The sequence below is a fragment of the Cupressus sempervirens genome, chromosome 10 (genome assembly GCF_028749045.1).
Source record: "Cupressus sempervirens isolate cs-2001-9-10 chromosome 10, ASM2874904v1, whole genome shotgun sequence".
Classification (NCBI taxonomy): domain Eukaryota; kingdom Viridiplantae; phylum Streptophyta; class Pinopsida; order Cupressales; family Cupressaceae; genus Cupressus; species Cupressus sempervirens.
The window spans coordinates 522480257-522500347 of record NC_143127.1 but is presented as its reverse complement, the minus strand read 5'-3'; positions in this window follow the sequence as shown (position 1 = coordinate 522500347).

The window sequence follows — 20091 nt, the reverse complement described above, 5'->3', positions numbered from 1 at the left end:
CATGTGTGCAAATCACTTGGCCATTTCTTCAAGACTTGATTCTGTTAGTGAGAAATATCGTGACATCGAAGACTGTAGGTAAACTATCTGAAAAGTGTTGAAAAACACTTGATGTCAAAGTGGGAGAAGTGTTGAGAAACACCATTTTGTGAGTTTTCCAAGAAACCCTAATGCACAAGAATACCTCAATAGGCTAAGCAATTGTGCCCCCAAGACGAGGACAAGAAACAATTCCAAGCTAGGAAATGTGTAGCAAAATAGGTGATTGAGACTGATAGACATAGGTGCAAGGGTCTCAAGTAGCAGCTGTTTCCAAATTTTCGCCACTTGATAGATTTTTTCAGGACTTTTTTCATTTTTTTGTATTTTTGTATTTTTTATTTTTTTGGTGATACATCAAAGTGGCTATTGCTAGGTTTTCACTAAGATGATCATTTTTTCAGGACATTTTCTGATTTTTAAATTTTTTTTTCAGCATCATATATGATTTTTTGGATTTTTTAGAATAATTTAGAGATTACTAGTTCTCAAGCAAGATCACATCATTTTATCCCAATGTCTAGCAAGGTGTAGGACATGATGGAGCAAAAAGTCGGTGGATAGATAAAGATGGATAAGAAAGGACTATGAAGCAAGTGAAAGTGATCCTCAAGGATGCACTCCTCAAGAGTACCCAAGCTAGGGATTGATAGCCATATAAAGTAGGTTTTGGATAAGCAATGAAAGAAATGAGCAAAATAGCGTGTAGAATAAGTGGTGAAGCCAACAAGTGAGATAGCATGAAGCATGTAGTCCAAAAGAGTAGACATGTCTAGAGGCCTAGGAACCATTTTTTATTTATCGTGATCAAGACCAAGGGGTCAACTAGATAGGATAGCACTGGAATAGAACAATAAGAATAAAGCTCAAGATAGAGGCTATGAGTGAATGGGAGAGCACAATAGAAAATCTAGTGGATAAGATAGCAAATATGCAAAGATAGCTCAACATTGTCAAGATCAAAGAGAGAAGAGGGGATAGATGGATGATGAAAGAATTACGCATGATGCCTATTTGCCAGATTTTCATCATGGTACTTATCTAAGGTTCCACAAGTAGTAGTTTTCACCATAGGATAAATTTATTTCTCTTTACTTTTGCTACCAAGGTGCCACAAGATGTGGTTTTCACTAAGGCACATTTTCATTTTTTTCATTTTTTCTATTTTTCCTTCTTTTTTTTTTGAATTTTTAGAAAGAGCTTAAGCTGTTTGAATGTAGATAATGCTCCTATAGAAAAGATAATTCATGATAAGCCAAGACCATAGAAAGGTATGCTCAAAGATGTTGATAGGGTGATGAAAGAGAAGTGGTAGTAGGAAGGGTATATGGAGGATAATAGTTCATGTATAGAAAGTAAGTGTAAGCTTTAGAGGATTTCATGAGGGTAGTTGAAATATTGGAAATGATCAACATTGACACACACCTTGAAGGGTATTGGAACAATGGAGGAATCATGGATAAAAGAGCTTGAGATTTAGATGTATGAGGTTGTAGAAGAGATTTGGAAAAAGTTGGAGTGGAAGGCTTTGGAATATTTTTAGGAAGATTTTTGGAAGAAGATGGAATGGAAGCCTTTGGAAGCTTGAATGTCAACTTTGAAATATTTTCAGTATTCAAGTCTTTTAAAAGAGACTTGGGAATCCACATAGCTTTAGATTTTCCTCGTTCTTTGGGTGCTTGAGAGTGCCTTTGTATAATGATAGATTTAGGAACCCATATTTTCTTTGGTTTAGCTCTTTGAGTAGTGGACCTTTGCAGTCTCTTTTGTGCATTCTCCTTCTTAGCATTCACATGTCGGTTAGATGGGACATAGTGATCTTTCTTTTTCAATAGATTCTTATGTTTATTCTCACTTCCAAAGGACTTGGAATTTGTGGATGAATAAGGATGATATGACTGGTTTAGATGTATAGATGGGTGAAAAGTCATCAAGGATGAGTGTCTTTGTTGATCTTGAGGTATGATGGGAGAGCTAGGAGTGAATGTAGGAGATGGAGGAACATAAGGCCCCAAAATGGATAGAAGGTTTTAATGTTGTAGCTTAGATGGATAAGGACCAAGGATAGATTTAGAAGATGCAAAGGGATAGTGGGAAGGGATATCAACATCTTTAGATTGAGCAACATAGTCAAAGCCATCAATAGACTCATGAGTAGCTTTGATAGGAACAACATTTTTAATAGGAGCACTTGAAGCTTGAGCACAATTTTGAAGTGGATATGGAGAAGTAGAACATGAGGGGACACTTTGATCTTGACAAGTAGCTTTGGATAGAATATGAAGAGAACTTTTCTCATAATTTTCAGTAAGCTCAAGGGAGATAATGGAAGTGGTATCTTCATCATACTTAGGAGGTGGACAAGATATAGGATATGGAGGGGAAAAATTTTGAAAGAGATGAAAGGGTTCTTGATCTTGATCTTTCTTGACATTTATAGCTTTTTATTTTTGAGAGTCCTCTTGACATGGAGCCACTTCTAAGGACAAGGGAGAATGAAGAGTGAATGAAGTAGTGCTTGGATTAGGCATAGTAGTGCATGAAGGTTGAGGATGTTTAGGATTAGTAGCATGGAAAAGGTTTGCAGCCAAGTGAATATTAGCTTGAGTTTCTTTTAGAGGTAGCCCTTGAGGGTACGCATATTGCATATGGAAAGCACTAGTATTTTTATTTGTTGGAGGCAAGTTGGAAATATTTGAAGTGTTGGGAGATGCACGAGTGTTGGAAGAAGTGGAAGATGTAATGGAGCCACTACTAGACATAGGTTCATTAATGTAATCTTGTTCAAGAGAAGTATCCTCAGCACATGAGTCACTAGAGGTTGCAAGATCAACAATCTCATTATCAATGAGATCTTGGATTTTATGTTTCAACTCTATACAATCAGAAGTAGCATGGTCATTAGATTGATGATAGGCACAATAGGTATCCAAGAATGGATTTCCATAGGAGCTAGACTTAGGCAACATGATGAGCTTGGTGCCAAGAAGTGTTCTCAAAATGTCATCATAAGAATTCCCCAAGGGAGTAAAATTTCTCTCAAAAGTATGTCTACAGTCCTTTGGTTGTTTCTCAAGTGAATAGAATGCATCCATGTCTTCATTATTATCTTGGTCAAAGATAGGTCCATCATGATATTTTGGCATAGGCTCAAAGGAGGTATCACTTGCTTGTTCTCTAAAGAGGTCTTTAGATCTAGAAGATGAAGATATTTGATGTCTTGAAGTAGAGCATGTAGACTTAGAAGAAGAGGATGACGTCAAAGAAGGTGACTCACATGCATGTAAAGACCTTAAGGAAGATTCATGTAACAATGTAATCTTCTCCTCCAACCTTTTCTCAAGTTTAGACTTCATTTCTATCATGTGCTTAGAGAGATGAAGGTAAGAAAGATTATTTGTCTCTTCTAGTTCTTTGTATTGCGCATATAGATCTTGAAACTCTTTAGTGACATGGAGGATATCATGATCATCTAGATTTGGTTGAAGTTTGGTAGCACAAGGTTTAGATCCCATAGTTTTAGATGCAAAGCCAAGCATAAAAGAGCCTAGAAGATAACTTGATGTTGAAACTATAGGAGGTAGAGTGTTCACTTGCCAAGATAGTAGAGAGAGATTAAAGTGACTTGTCAAACAATATGTCCAAGAAACTTATGACATGAATGAGTCAAGTCAATAGCTAGGCAAGATGCCCAAATAGCCAAATAGATAGAGCAAGCAGGGTGACAAGTGAACAACTCTCCAACCCAAGAGTGTAGTCAAGAAATCAAGGAAACCATTTCAGTAAAAGGATAACTAGCAAGCATGCATAGACCATGAAGACAAAAAGACCAAGAGCACTAAGACCAAAGAGCCACTTTAAGCATGTTTAAGCACTAGAGACATAACAAATCATAGCCAAATGATGAAACCCCCCCTTAGTAAGTAACACAAGAAAATGTTTGCACTTGACATTTTGACTTGGTTGACAAAGTTTGACAATAGTTGATAACATAGCAAGTTTGATGTTCAAAAACAATTTCTTTCCAAGCAAGATAGTGACACATGGAGTAGTCTTCAAACAATCAAGCAAGGGACAAAGCAACCTTGCATGATACAAGCATATGTGAGGTCTCAAAAAAATTCCTAAAATTATCGTCATGTGTATGTTCAAAAGATTTTCACTGGTATACCACATTTGAGAACACATCAAGCAATATCTACCTAAAGGACATGGTTCATTACTCAACAACTTGGCCCACACTTGATGCTCCTTCACCTCACACCAAGTGGTTTCTCACAAGAGATATTGGCTTTGTCATAGAAATGCCATAAGCACAACTAAGGGAACACATATGGTGAGTGTAAATCTTGGGGTGATTCAGGTAGTCCACTAGGATCGATCCTTGCACCAAGAAGTTGAGTGGCTAAAAAAGGTAGTTACTAACTTAGGGTGTTTAGATAGGGCTTCTGTTCATAGTGTTCCTCTTGCTCCCAATTACAGGACACCTCACCTTGCGATGAGTAACCGATCTCGTGATCATAAGAGTACCTTAAGCATTCTTGCCTAGTGATTTCCTTATGATCGAAATCCCATAAGCAATCACACTAGGCAAAGACAAACACTATGTCTACCAAGATTTTGTGTCCTTGATAGCCTTGATTTTATAGTGAGTTGGAAGAGCTGGGTAATCTGCTTGTCCCCACTTGGGTCGTTCCTCTCAGGTTGTCTGAGAGCAGGCCCTCTAAAGGATTCTAAACTACACAAAGAGTGGATCAACTTTTAGAAGTCAAGATTTCTGATTCACCACAAGGGTGAAGAGCATACTCTCCTATTCCAATCATTTTCTCCCAAACATGTCAAGAAGATTCAATTACCCCTTGCTTTTGAAACCAAATGGCAAGTCAAGATTTCTGATTCACCACAAGGGTGAAGAGCATACTCTCCTATCACCAAAAGATCCCAATTGTAAGTTTTAATCTGCCTAAAAATAAACAACTAGTATGTGCCACACATGAAAAAGTAAAGAACAAGAAAAATTGGGTTTTGATGCATTGGGCAGCCCTGCAAACAATTGTTAGTAGCCCTTGTGCATTTGAAGCTTTGACATGCGTTCTTTTTATGCAATGTTTCATTTTTTTCATAAGGATGGCAACCTGCAATCACAACTTGTTAGCACCACAAGTTAGTGTGAAATAACATGAAAATTTGCAATAAAAAGTGGTTAGTTACCTCAAAAATCTAATTTATCTTCCAACCAAGTGCATGCAAAGAAAGTGCAAGTTAATCACAAATGCTCTCATTTTTACTCTTTGATTTTGATCTAGTCAACAAGATTAAACTTTTTTGCTATTATTTCGGATCCAAAAATAGAAATGAAAAGAAGAGACCCCTATTGAAAATTAGAGAGCTTTCCAAAAATGCAAAAAAATCAAAAAAATCTCTTCATTTGCTCCCTAGAGATCAATTTTGTCAAAACAGGCTAGATTTATTAAATTGAGTTTTTGATCCATAATACGATCTCAAAAGTAAAAATACAAAGAGAGTACCCCTCTTAGAATTTAAAAAAAATTCTGAAAATGTAAATTTTTTTGAAAAATGTGCTGATTTGTGATCAGAAACGGCTTTTTATGAAAAAAAAAAAAAAAAAAATCATAACTCTCGTAAATCATTTCAAACTGCTTTGAAAATCGGACTGAGACATTTTGACCACATACCCAATGTGCAAAAAAAAATTTAGAACCAAACTCAAAGCGGTTTAAAAGATATGATCAAATCTTTAAACCAACTAGATTTTTGGCCTTCAAACCAATCTACATATGGGTTGGCTTTAAAACCAAAGTGATAATTCTACAAAAGCACTTGATTAGATCCAATATGCTGCTGTAAAAAACTAGAGATAAGAAATGAAAGCAAATAGAGTTAGAAACTTGATTCAAGCCCCACGGTGGGCGCCAAAAATGTACACTAAAAATGTGTCACACTCTAAACCCTTCTATCCAAACGATTCCATGAGTTCGAAATGCTTGGATGCCGGCTTAGAGCTCCCTATCCACGGAGTGTTTCAAGAATAAGAAAGCTCTCAGATGAGCCTTAGAGATACTCTTCTTGCTAGTAAACCATGCAATGGGAGGTTCCAAAGACAAGATGCAAGAATGCAAATGTCTCAAGGAGTTCTTCAAGAATGCAATGCAAACTAAGCTAAGATGATAATGCAAAATGCAGCTATGCTAAAACATGTATGAGAGTGTTACAATACCATTATTAAGTTATGTGAGATTAAGCTACATGTAAAAATGAAAGCTAAGCTAAGCTAGAATGCCATGGATGAGAGAATGTAGACAAGAAAGAGAAGTTCTCCACAAAGCTCCAAAGAAACCTGTTAGAAAACCTGCAGCATAACAATATTCAAAATGAGGATCCCTCCTTTGAGGGGGAAAGCTCTCTCCCTTTTAAAGATATATGGACGGTAAAGATCAAGATGAAGATGGTGGATGATCAACGGTGGAATTTGAAAAGAGGAGTGATCCATGTGCACACACAAGTCAACCAATAGAATATAAGTTGACTTGTCATATAAGACAAAAGTCTCACAAGCCTTTTCTTTTAATTGTAAAATAGAAAAAGGACTTTATGTGTGCACTTTAAGTGGGTTAGAAGAATGGGGTGTTTTATTTAATTAAAAGGGGACATGTTCTTTTAATCAAATAATGAACTTAGGGTAGCATAGTCAAACTATAGGTTATAATCAAATAAATTGATTATTAACAATTTGGCTTAGGTAAGTGATTAAATTAATTTAGCCAAACTGTTGAAAAGGGGGCTAATAGTCTAGATGACCATTTTTAGGTGATTACACAATGTACATAACAATGAATATCAAACACAATCTTGACTCTCCCACTCCTTTGATTTATAGAATTTTCTTTTGTATAGACTATAAGGTTTTATTTTCTTTGCTCAATCTTGGATCTCTTCACAAACTACCAAGATCTTTCCAAAAGAATTAGACCATCACTAATCGAAAAGGGCTACAAAATTACAATTTACAAATTGCAACATAGTCTCAGTCTTCTAAGATAACTCAATTTGTGTATCAACTTTCCAAGTAAGATCCTAAACACATTTTTCTTAGCATATTGTGTAAGTGTAGTATCAATTGTAGAATTTAGGGTTTACTTTTGAATTTATCATGCATTACAAGCCTAAATTATTTACATTATAGCAGCTAAGTAACTTGCAAAGTATAATATTAGAATTATAATTTATAGCTTAAATATTGATCATGCCTATAAATTGTAATTTGTAACTGTGTAAGGTTCTTTATAATTTTCAATGATGACAAAAACATACAATAGGAGTGGCACTAGCACTAGTAGTGGAAGTACAATGCTAAATAAAATACAGGGGACATGGAAACTATTTTTTGACTTGTACAAACTAGTTAAACCATTGGGTTTTACTAATGAAATCCATGATATTTACGATTATGTTATCTATGGAAGGAGTATGAAGGAAATCAAACATACAATTCAAAACAAGTGGAATGATCCACAAAAGCACTCAAAATATATTAAATCAACTAAATTATAGGGTCCATTTTAAATAAATTTGCAACATGGATTGTAGGAACAACTCACTTGGGGTTTCCTCCAATATTCACTTGTCCAAAAATCATAATGGTTTGTGCCAAAAACTATGATGAAAAAAGAAAGGCAATTGTCAATCAAAATATACAGGATGTAATTCTATCAATAACATAGAGTGAATTTGCTAGTTTATTGTACCTATAGTATGAAGCACAAAACCCAACCCACATTGACTTGGAAAAATTGACAAAAACATATGAGAACTTACAACCTGATAGAAAAAATTTGTATATCAAAGGATTAGAAGAAAAATTCAATCTACCTCATGATCATAAAATACCTTATGAATTGGATATTTTTCCCAATGGGTTTAGGATACTATATTCCTACTATAAATGTGTTTGGGTTTGGAAAGTAATGAGAAAGTGGGTGACAACATTCTGGAAAGGAATTTCAATATTCATTGTCTATGTGATCTAGTAAGATATAGTTATATTGAGTACATTTTTCATCACATGCAAGAATAATGGCTAATGATTAAAAGAGATTCACACTCATAGTCACAATCATAGAAGACATTTAGACACATGACCTATTTGTGCTATATTTTTTCATCAAAGCATCATCAAATATTTGAAACAAATAAGCTTCAACTTGATTTTGGTAAATAAATATTTGAATAGACACCTGTGATTAGGATGAGTGGTCCCCAAGGGGATTACAACCACTTTGTACTTCATTGAAATGGGAAGTCAAATTCAATTAGCTAACTGGTACTTTATGGAAGAGTACAATGAATTAAGGTTTTATGGTTTAGCAGTAGAACCCTACAAACTTCTAATGCATTTGACATAGAGGTTATATGAATTAGAATATGTATGGAAGATCACAAATGTACTCTTTCATGGTCAGCAAAAGAAAACCATATTTCCTTCCTTTCCTTTCGTACACAGAGGGTTCACATTTGAGAGAAGAGCATTCAAAGTGGTACAAGATTTTTTTATAGTTTTTAAATTTGATGTTTCCATGCACTGGCAGTATGATTCGCTAAACATAATTGGTATAAAGCTTTATAGAATGGGAACTCCACAATAAAATATAAGCATGAGAGTATGCCATTGATTAAACAAATTAAAAACATAGACTCCTTGGAAGCAGTCAAAATAGAGATGGAGAAATGTACCAGTGAAAATAATATTTTAATAGAGGAATTATTAGCACAAACTAAAGAAATGCACAAACAAAAAGAAAAGGTGTAGCCTATAACATCCTATAATTTCTACCAGAAAGTGGATCATCCAAGTAAAAAATCTCTTCTAGATGCCATAAATAAAGACTGTATAGATGCACATTAGTGTCAATAAAAAATTAATGCTTATGGAGAAATTTGAAAGAATCTTAGCAATCCTAAGACCTCTACATATTTTGAAGACTTTCCTTCATTTGGAAAATTATGGCATCATGAGCATCCAGATGCAACAATAGAACAATATGATTTTGAGGATGAAGACAATGAGTATGAGGTTTCCAAGGATCCTACATCTACCACCATAGGCACTGCCATTGGTTCCACTGAGTCCACTCCCAAAACTACTACTAGCAGTAGTACATTAGATTCAAATAGAAAATATGTTGTACACAATGATAAGACAAGGGAAATTTATGGATTAGGGGCAAAGATAATAGGAAATTGGGTTATCCAAGTGATGATGGGTTGGGCCCAACAGGTAAAGGACCTTAGTATCCACTATGTGTACCAGAGCCACCAAAAAAGTTTCATAGACCAGTCAATAAATATGAGTTAGATGATACATCACTATTAGGTTCATCAAAAAAAGTTAAACCCATTGCAAAAAATATATCTTTCATCCTAGTTGGATTTACAGTTACCAGTGTTAGAAATTCAAAAACAACATTACTAATGCACTTTTACAAGAATGTTGCAGTTGTTGAACTTACAAAGAAGCAAAAAATCATGCATATTGATACTAATACAATGCTATGCACAATTCCCTCAAGACAACTTAAAATAGTCCAAAATCTCCACCTGTTAGTAGTGGAAGTGGGGCAGGATTAGGAAGGGGCAAGATCATTGGTAACCCTCATAATGAAATTACTACAACCTTGGGCATTGGTGGAGACAAGTACAATATTGGTAGTTCTCTTTCTCCTTTCAAACATCATATTGTGTCAGTAGACCCAAATTTTGAATTCAATAATTTTGTAACTAATTCTCAACAAAACCAAATAATGAATAGAAAAAATAATAAGGCATTCAAAAATCATGTACATGACATGGCTTATTCTCAAGAACTTGCATCAACTAGGACATTTCCAAAATACAACACAAACTAAGAAATCATGGAGTTCATGATTGTTCTGCCCCAATAGCTAGATAATAATCCACCAAAGAGTGAGATAAATCTAGTAGATTTTCATGTTAGCACCCTATCAATGGATTTCTCCAAAGTAAAAAAATGTGGACAATGTTAGCGTGGCAAAAAAGACCAACTCTATCCTCTATAGCTCATTATTCAAAATGGAGAGATAAAATAATGTTGGAGAATGCAATTGAAAAGTTGAAAGTAGACCTAGAAAATGCAAAGGCAAAGACAAAGGATAAAGCAATGGATAGCAGATGCAAAGAAATAGAGAAAAGGATAACAAGTGTTCCCTCTCAAGAACAACTATACAACCTTAAATTATGGAGGCAAAGATGAAAATTATGAAGCAACAATTGGAAAAAAGAAACAAAAAGCTAAGTGATGTAAATGTAGAGAGAGAAGCAAAACTCAAGAAGTTGAAGGAACAACTGGGAGAAAGCAATAAAAAACTTAGTGATACTTTGAATCATCTTAATATGGACACAAATGTAAAATTTAAAGAAGAAAATGAATTTCAAGAAACCAATAAAAAAGTTTAGGATGAAAGAGCATCTATAGAAGATATTTTCAAAAATTTGGAGTCTAATGGACATACAATTAGTGAAAACCAGTTGTCAAATGGTGGAAGAGGTATAGAAGGCAAATAAAAAATTCATAACCTATGAAAATAACTTGATTGATTCAAATGATGAAATTAAAAATTTGGTCAAGATAATTATAGAAAAAATGTGGGGGGAAATTATGGAAAATATTGATAGGTTGTGTGATTGGTTTGAATTGTATCTGAGTGTTTGAGTTATTTAGGAGTATCAAAGAGTAGATTTAGATGAACAAAGGCCTTTTTAACCTCAAGAATACTACAAGATAGACACCTTGGATTCTCATCCACCCTAAAAAAATTCATCTACAAAAAATGAATCTGGATTTCTATAGAGATTATCGAGGTTTGCACATGTTATTTTATGAAGCATAGTATATTATTCAATATACATAAATATTTGTTGGATCTTCTTCCTTGCATTTCTCATTTCTTCTAGCATGGAGAGAGCGGCTTCTAATGTTAAAAGTGTCTCTAGCTTACTTAATCTTTCAAGTAGCTCACCATATTTATGTTGATCACCCTGATCATCATGAGTTGACTCTGTTGTACCAAGTATGTTGGTATCTCTAAATCTTGTTTTCTATTAGTGTCAAACACTTAGTCATATATGAGGTAGATTTAGTCAGTCACCACTATGACCAAGCTACTCTATATAGGTCAAATCATATGGAATATTTATAAATAAAAAGGTATATGTCAAGCTCTATAGGAGCCGAGCAATTCTTTGGTTGTGTATTTTTAGTATAAGCCGAGCACAGTGTATGTCAAGTAGTCAGTACACATACATGTTGAGTTATGAAGAAGAAACCAAGTACATTGAGAACAAGGTACAATAGCAAGAATAGTGATGACTGAGCATTAGGAAAAATATGTGTCAAGAAACATAGAGAAGACATTAAAGTCTAAAATGTTACAAACTTTAAGTTAAACCATTTTAATCCTACATGGACATGACATTTAATAATTATAGAGATTGTTACAGATATTTTTATGCATTTATGACATGGATTACTGATTCTTATGAGAGGTGAACAACTAATCAGATGAAGAGGAAAAAAGGGAAGCATCTAAAAAAATCTTTATAATATTCAAATACATAGATCCAAACCCTATTTTATATATACAAAGATGCATGCGATCACAGAGTAAGATCACAGGTGTAAGTGTGAACATTGTAAAGGAATCAAAGGAGTTAAGTCTTAGATATTGCATGCAAGATAAAAGTTGTGAAGAACACAGTTAGCAGGTCTTATGAAGAAGTGAAGGACAGAGAAAAGAGATATTAGATTGAAGATCAAATCAAAGAATTTAAGAGAGGAGATCCATTATCAATAGCAAAGTACAAACCAAAGAATCAGGTACTAACTCATAATTAAGTCAGGGATAATCTCTTAATAGAGTGGTTTTAACAGACCTTTAAAAATCTCTTAATTAAGTCCTTATTTTATTGTAAGTTTAAAATCCTCTCACAAGATAAGACATAATAGTCTTAATAGCCTTTAATAGGGTAGACTACTCATAGGCTAGATCATCAAAAGTGATCAAAATTGTAGCCCTAATAGGTTAATTTTATTACTGCAATAGTGAAGATTTTTGGGTGTAATCCCCATCCCAGTTTTACCTTCACCTTTGAAAGTTTTTGGGTAACCAAATATTTGTGTTATATGTTTACATTTCATGCATGTGATTGATAGTTAAATCTACTTATTACAACACTTTGATATTACAAGTAATGTTATGGATAAATTGGATATGAGATGGAAAATATGGTGAATATAATAAAGTTATTTTAAGGGATTAAAATTTTATAGATCTTGATTCAACCCCCCTCCCCCTCCCCTCATTATCTTATTTTCCCAATTAACCTCCCAACAATTGGTATCAAAGCTTTGGTTCTCTTATGGAAGTTTAACAACTTGGGAGTTCAGATCTTGGAGATGGAGGCTTACAAATTGGGAAAGGTTACTGACAATCAAGTGATTGACATCCAACTCATGCTACAACAACTTGAAGTAGCAAGAGAGGAACTAAGGATATGTTTAAAAAAGAGAAAGGATATGGACATTTAGATAAATGACACATATTAAGAAGAAGTAGACACTCAAGGACTATTTGACATTGGAAATTTTAATGAGAGTAGTCATGCACCAATTGCAGATCTACTTGAGAATAACAGAATCCTAGATGAAGAAGTTGAAGGATTAAAGAGAGAACATGAAATTCAATCAATGATGTTATATGGAGTGATTGAACAAAAGAAGAAAGTTGAAAAGAAAAAGCTATGGTTGAGGAAGACAAAAGACAAATGGCTATCAAACTTGAAGAAAGGTCATTTGATGTGAAAAAGATTTAATATACTTAGCTAGACATGATGATTCAACTAATGCTTGCAAAATAGGAGTTAAATAGGAAGGACATGGAAATAGAAAATTTGAGATCACAAATTGATCTAGTGAGAAATGAATTAAGAACTGAGAAAGAACTTATAGAAAGAATGAACAAGTTGAGTGAAGCAATAAAGTACCTTGAAGAGATAATAAGATCACCTAAGACATATGGTCGTACTTTTGGATCAAGTCACACAAAACAACATTCATCTACCAAATCAAGAAAATCATCCAAGAGTGGACAGCTAAGAAATTCAAAAAAGAAGACCTACATGTTATCAATGTGGTAAACTTGGCCATACTGCAAACATCCACAGAAGCAAAAATGGTATGAAAAAACCTAAACCTAAGTTTATTGGTTATTATTTTTATTGCAAGAAGAAAGGACATTAAATACATGAGTGTAGATCAAGAATGAACAACATACCTACTATAACTAGATTTGAGGGATATTGTTACAACTATCAAAAGTTTGGACACAGAGCTTATGAATGTAGATCATAGACAAAACCCTACTAAACAAACAAGAATGTACCTAAGAAAGTTTGTTCTAATTGTCATAATATTTGACATGTGAATAAGAATTACAACACCCAAGCACTAGTACCAAACAATGAACACAACAAGGGTAAAGGCAAACTAAATATTGAACAAACAAAGAAGGAGATGAATCAAACTTGGAAGAAAAAGGTCAAAACTAGAGGTAGTGGAACAAATGAACTTAAGGTCACCCAATCCAATGGAGGAGGTGATCACACCATCTCAAACTAATAAATAAAGGTAATTAAGGAACTATATATTTAATTATTTATCTTACATCAATTCCTAACATAAAATGTGCAAAAGTTCATATCTGCATAAGAAAAGATTTATGGAAAGAATAGTACAAAAGAATCATTTACATAATGAGTATTGAACATTAGTAAAATTTTCTATGTTGACTGATCATTGCAATATGGACCAAGTACATCAATGCCAAACTAATGTATGGGTTGGGTTATATGGAATTGACAAAGCTATACAATGAAGGCCAAGTTCAAAGGCATAATATCGACCAAGATAGATGGATTCCACCTAATAGATAATACAACATTAATGGAGACCCTAATTCAAGAAAATAGGAGTATATATTAAAAATTTGAAGGTATTTCACACACCTTGCATTCAGATTTTGAGAGCATGAAGCAATTTGAGCAATTTGCAAAAGTGATTTTAAGGCAAAAGATTGGTCAAGTAAAGATTTAAGTTGTGCCAAGTTACTCAAAGGACAAAGTTTCAAAATCCTAATGAGGAAATATGGCATCTTCATCATCTGTAGCAAAGAATCAAGGAGTAGAGGTGAGTAATGTTCAATTGGTGAAGAATGACATTTGTCCCCCACCAATTTTTTTTGTTATTCGTGAGATTTCTATGAAAGGAAATCCAATGAGCCTGTGATCATCATTACCACTAAAATTCATTATGATCCATGATGTACGGAGTTGTTACATTTGTAAAATTGGAGAAGTTGGTGATTATGGGATTCGTGAGACATATGAGAAATTATGTGATGAAGGAATATTAAAGGATGAATTCAAAATTGTTGAAAGAAAAGGGTTAACTCATGCCCTAGATTTTTTGAGGAATTTCAAGATTGAATGGATCAAACAGTTCTAAGCAAAATTCATGATATGAAGTTGTGGCTAGAAAATAGACCTATTGAGATCACAAAGATAATAATTCACAAGGTTACTAGGTATCCAACATTGGATAAAAATAAGACTATGTGTTGTCTTAGCAGAGAATAAATTGAAGCTAACACAAAAGCAAAATGGAATGGACAAGGGATGTATATTTCTACCATCATAGATCTAGTGATTGAGTTCGTAGTGAGAGTCATTTCTCACAAATTTTATAATTTGAGTAGACTAAATAGTGTGCCATGTATGGAAGTCAATCAAGCATGGAAGATTATTATGAAGGATCATGAATATGATCTTGTTGAGTTGCAAAGATCATAGTTGGCAGAGAACCTGACATCAATCAGGAAGGAAAAGAATTCAATGTGTTAGGTTTGATCATTGATTATGTACATTTTCTTTTAAGTTCAGAATAATTTTCCTACTATTGGAAATATTGTTTGGGAGAAAGGAAAACCTATCACAAGACAAATTAGTGAATATACAACTCAATTGGGAGAAAATTTTAAGAATGCTATGGACATGTATTTTGAGGAGTTCAAACAAAAGATGAGAAAAAGGATTAGGGTCCCAGTAGAATTAGTGATGAAACATTAAAATGATGTACACTTTCTAGTGGATATAGATAATACATTTTTTCAAGTAGTCAAGCCTAGAAAAAAAGCATGGCTTTAACAATTTGATTATAAAGTTGATAGCGACAATGTAAGTGCAAATGTTGATGCACTACTTAAAGAAGAAATTGATGTAGAATCATAACCTTCTAGGAGACATGAAGAAGCTAAGGCAAGAATCACAATTGATATCAAAATAGCTTCAAAAGAGAAGAAGAGAAAGAAAATTATAGAATACCTAGAAGAGAAGCTAGGCACCCAAACAAAAGGAAAAGAACCTTTGAAAGTTACACAAGGTTTTGGTGAAGATGAAGATAAATTCATTATTGATGAGGAAGAGGAAGAAGGAGAAGGACATCAAGGTAAAGAACTAGTAGTGGTCACTCCACCAGTGAAGAAAACTAAAACTATGAAAATCACAAAGCCAAAGGAGGTTACAAAGAAGTCAGCAGTAACACCCCTCTCTTCTCCTACACCAACAAAGCCAAGAACAAGGGTGGTAGCAACTAGTGTTGAGCCATCCAAAAAGAAAGGGATAGTTTTCATTACTAAACCAAGTAACTCTAGTACAGAGAAGAAGAAAATGCAAGCCACTTGGAGCCAAACAAAGAGAATAAGGCTAGTTAAGCATAAAGAAATTGAAGAGGAAAATGCACAGAGAACCAAGTAAAATGAACTAGGACATCACTAAATTCTAGTACCTAAAAGATCAAAGAATATTGATGATGTATGTGCTAACATCAGAAGCTCTATAGGATTATCAAGTTTTAGATTTTTAAAATGTGATACACTAAATAATGGTGACAAATCGAAAGTAGAAGAGGCCATGATAGTTATGATAGAAAACAATAAATTGGATACTATTAAATTGGAAAAGAATATTCCAATTGAATTTTATAGTAGATTAGAAAGGAGATGGCAACAGACATTGGACATGGAGAAACAAATAAGAGAAGGCACTTTGGCCAAAATTATGCTTGAATTATCAAAAGATCAAAAGTCAACATTTTTGGAAATTTATAGGAACCAATTTGTTCTAAAGTTCAAAAAAATTATGATTCTTTAGAATAAGATTGAAGCTATAGTACAAAAAAATGAACTATTCTAGAAAAGTATTTTTGTCTTAAACATTCAAATATTTGAATGAGAGAAAGTAGTGGAGACCGTGACCATCAAAGATGATCATAGTGATGAAGAAATCTCAGGTGTGTCAAGCCCACAAGGCAACATATCACCTATATATGCCAGCACGCCTAACACTCTAGTTGATGAGCAACAAAATTCCTCAGACACTGAAGGAGAAAAGTACAATGTAGAGCAATCAGCCAAAGAAACTAAAGTAGAAAATTCTACCACAAGTCAAGAAGGAACAAATATTTTAGGACCTCAAATTGAGGGAAACAAGGAAGCAATACAAGGAATGGAGAATATACTATAGAATGCTACAAGTGTTGTCTCAAGCACTGAAGCTCAAGCAAGACCAAGTAGTGACACCTCATCACCTACTCCTACTAGAGTAGTTCCAAGCTGCTGTAGCACTCAGAAGTAAAATAAAGGAAAAGAAATAAAGTATAGTTCTCAAGATATTACTATTAGTCTAAATGATGTCATTGAGATGTCAAAATGAGATCTAGCCAATCTTACTCTTGAGAAAACTCTCATTCTACACAACATTTTGGCGAAGAAAAAGAAGCTAGAAGAAATGAAAAGAGAACAACAATAGAAACAAGTGTTGCATGGTATAAAAGATATATTTGTTGATGCTTTTGATGTATAGAATATTGATGTGAATGCCCCTATTATTTCTTAGCTAGTAAAAATTGTTGAACAACTAAATACTAGAGATATTGAAGTGAATGAGAAATTAATGGCATGATTAACAAATAAATTTGAGAATAACAGTATAGAGAAAATCTCTACAGCCATTGCCAAGAGGAAGGTAGAGTTAGAGGCACATGTATAGAATATAGAGGATCTTGTACACAAGATAAAAAATTTATATAATATTTTATGTGATGTGTCATTACTAATGATTTTTAGGCTAAAATGAAGCAATCAGGAAGCTTAATCTCACAATCAGTAGAATCCAGCAAAATGTATTACAAAAAATTGTTGTTTGCACAAGGAAAATTGGTCGAACTAAAAAAAGATTAAAGAAGCATGAGGAACAAACTAATTTCTATAAAATCAATATTGATAGCTCATCTAGAGGTTATGCAATGAGGATTGAATTCAACAAAGGATCTAATCTAAATAGATCATAATCTTTTGATTGTTAACAATTTAATTGACTTGGTAGCAAAATTAGAATTGAAGATTCATGTCTTGGAATCAACAAGAACAACATGGTATCATGTTCTAGACACGATCAATTAAATCCACAAACCATTTATTGACAAATATGGTTTGATTCCACCCACTCAACCCCAGCAATAGCCATGAGTGAAAAAAAAAAACAAAGGGGATTATAATATTGATGATTACATACAAAATTGGAAAATGATGAGATCAAGAAGTATACACAATTAGACTACTTAGAGTTATGTAATATATGTATTGAACTACATTGTTCAGTCGCCAAAAGTTTTGCATTTATTACAAACTAAGTCATATTCTTGGGAGGGGTACTCTTATTCTTTTATTATAAAGATGTAATCATGAAAAAGTATTTTTTCCATTGATCTTAAAGGGGGAGATTGTTGGTATTTCTAAATCTTGTTGTCTATTAGTGTCAAACACTTAATCACATATGAGGTAGGGTCAGTCGGTCATCACTACAACTGAGCTACTCTATATAGATTGAATCATGCGAAAGGCTTGTAAATAAACAATTATATGCCAACTCTATAGTAGTTGATCAAGTCTTTGGTCACCAAGTATTTTTAGTTTAAGTCAAGCACAGTGTATACCGAGAAGTCAATGCACATACATGTTGAGTTATGAAGAAGAATCCAAGTAAATTGAGACTGAGTACAACGGCAAGAATAGTGACAACTTAGCATCAGGAACAATATGTGCCAAGCAACAAAAAGTAGACATTAAAGTCTTAAATGTTACAAAATTTGAGGTAAACTATTTTAAGCTGACATAGACATGCCATTTAATTATAGAGATTGTTACGCATTTATAATGTGGACCATTGATTCCTATCAGAGTTGAGCAATCAATCAACTAAAGAGGCAAAAAGGGAAACATCAAGAAAACTCATTAGAAATTTGTATTTACATAGATCTAAACCCTATTTTATATAGAGATGCATGCGATCAAAGAGCAAGATCATGGGTGAAAGTGTAAAAATTATAGAGGAAGCAAAGGAGTTAAGTCTTGGATATTGCATGCAAGATAGAAGTTGTGAAGGACAAAGTTAGCAACCTTATGAAGCAATGAAGGATAGAGCAAAGAGATATTAGATTGAAGATCAAATCAAAATAATTGAAGAGAGTAGATCTATAATTAGAAGTAGAGTGCAAACTGAAGGATCAGGTACTAAATCATAACTAAGTTAGGGATAATCTCTTAACAAAGTTGATTTAACATACCTTTGAAAATCTCTTAACTGAGTCCTTACTTTATTGTAAGTGTAAAATTCTCTCACAAGGTAAGACCTAACAATATTAATAGACTTTAATAGGACAAACCCCTAACTAGGTGGATCATCAAAAGTGATCAAAATTGTAAGCCTAACAGGTTAACTATATTAGTGAGTAGTAGTGAAGATTTTTGGGTGTCATCCCTACCCCATTTTTACCTTCACCTTAGAGGGTTTCTAGGTAATCAGATTTTTGTGATATGTGTTTACATTTCATGCATGTGATTGATAGTTAAATCTACTTATTACAACACTTTGATATATTACAAGTTATGTTATGCATGAATTGGATATGAGATGGAAAATATGGTGAATATAATAAAGTTGTTTTAAGGGATAAAATTTTATAGATCATGATTCACCCCCACACCACCCCTCGGTATTTTAGTTTCCAAATTAACTTCCCAATACAAGTAATCATGGATATTTAGGAAAAAAATGATGAGCTAGTCCATCCAATGATATCCATCTGGTATCATTATCCTTAAGAATCTTTCTCCCATTAGATAGACCCTCAAAAAACTATTGAAATTCCATGAATCATTTAGGACTTTGACAAAATTTTCTATAGATCTCTTTGACCAAAACTTCAACTCTATATATTTCTTAAAAAAATTCTCATAGTTCTAAAAGCTAGATTCATTATGTGGGTCATGCAATGATGCGAACAATAATTTAAGGTGCAAGAAAAGCTTGTAACCTTGTGACAAGACCATTTGTGTGTTAGAATATATAGTCCACTAAGAAGGGGGGGGGGGGGGGGGGGTTGGGGGTTGGAATCAATTATACAACTATTGTCACAATTATCAACCTTAAAAAAACTTAACCATATGAGTAATTTAATAAACTAAAACCACAACAAGATACTCATACACATTAACACTAGATATGTTAACTAGGGAAAACCCTAGTGGGGATGGTACCCATAAGATGATGTACTTATATAAATACTCTTTGTTAGAGGATGGACCCTATTAGGAGTCCATGAATACATTTAGTTCATATGAGTCCCTATTAGGAGACTTTTAATCCCTATTAAGAGATTCCAACCCTATTAGGAGTTGTGCCAACCCTATTAGAAGTTGTGGAAGATGGTTAGACCCACTACCAGAAAACTTCAAGGGTAAGACCAATGAACCCACTATCCAAATGATCTTTGTATTATTCCTTTCAGAATAATAGAATTGTACTATATTATTCCTGCATTCTTTGTCCTATCAACCAGACTTC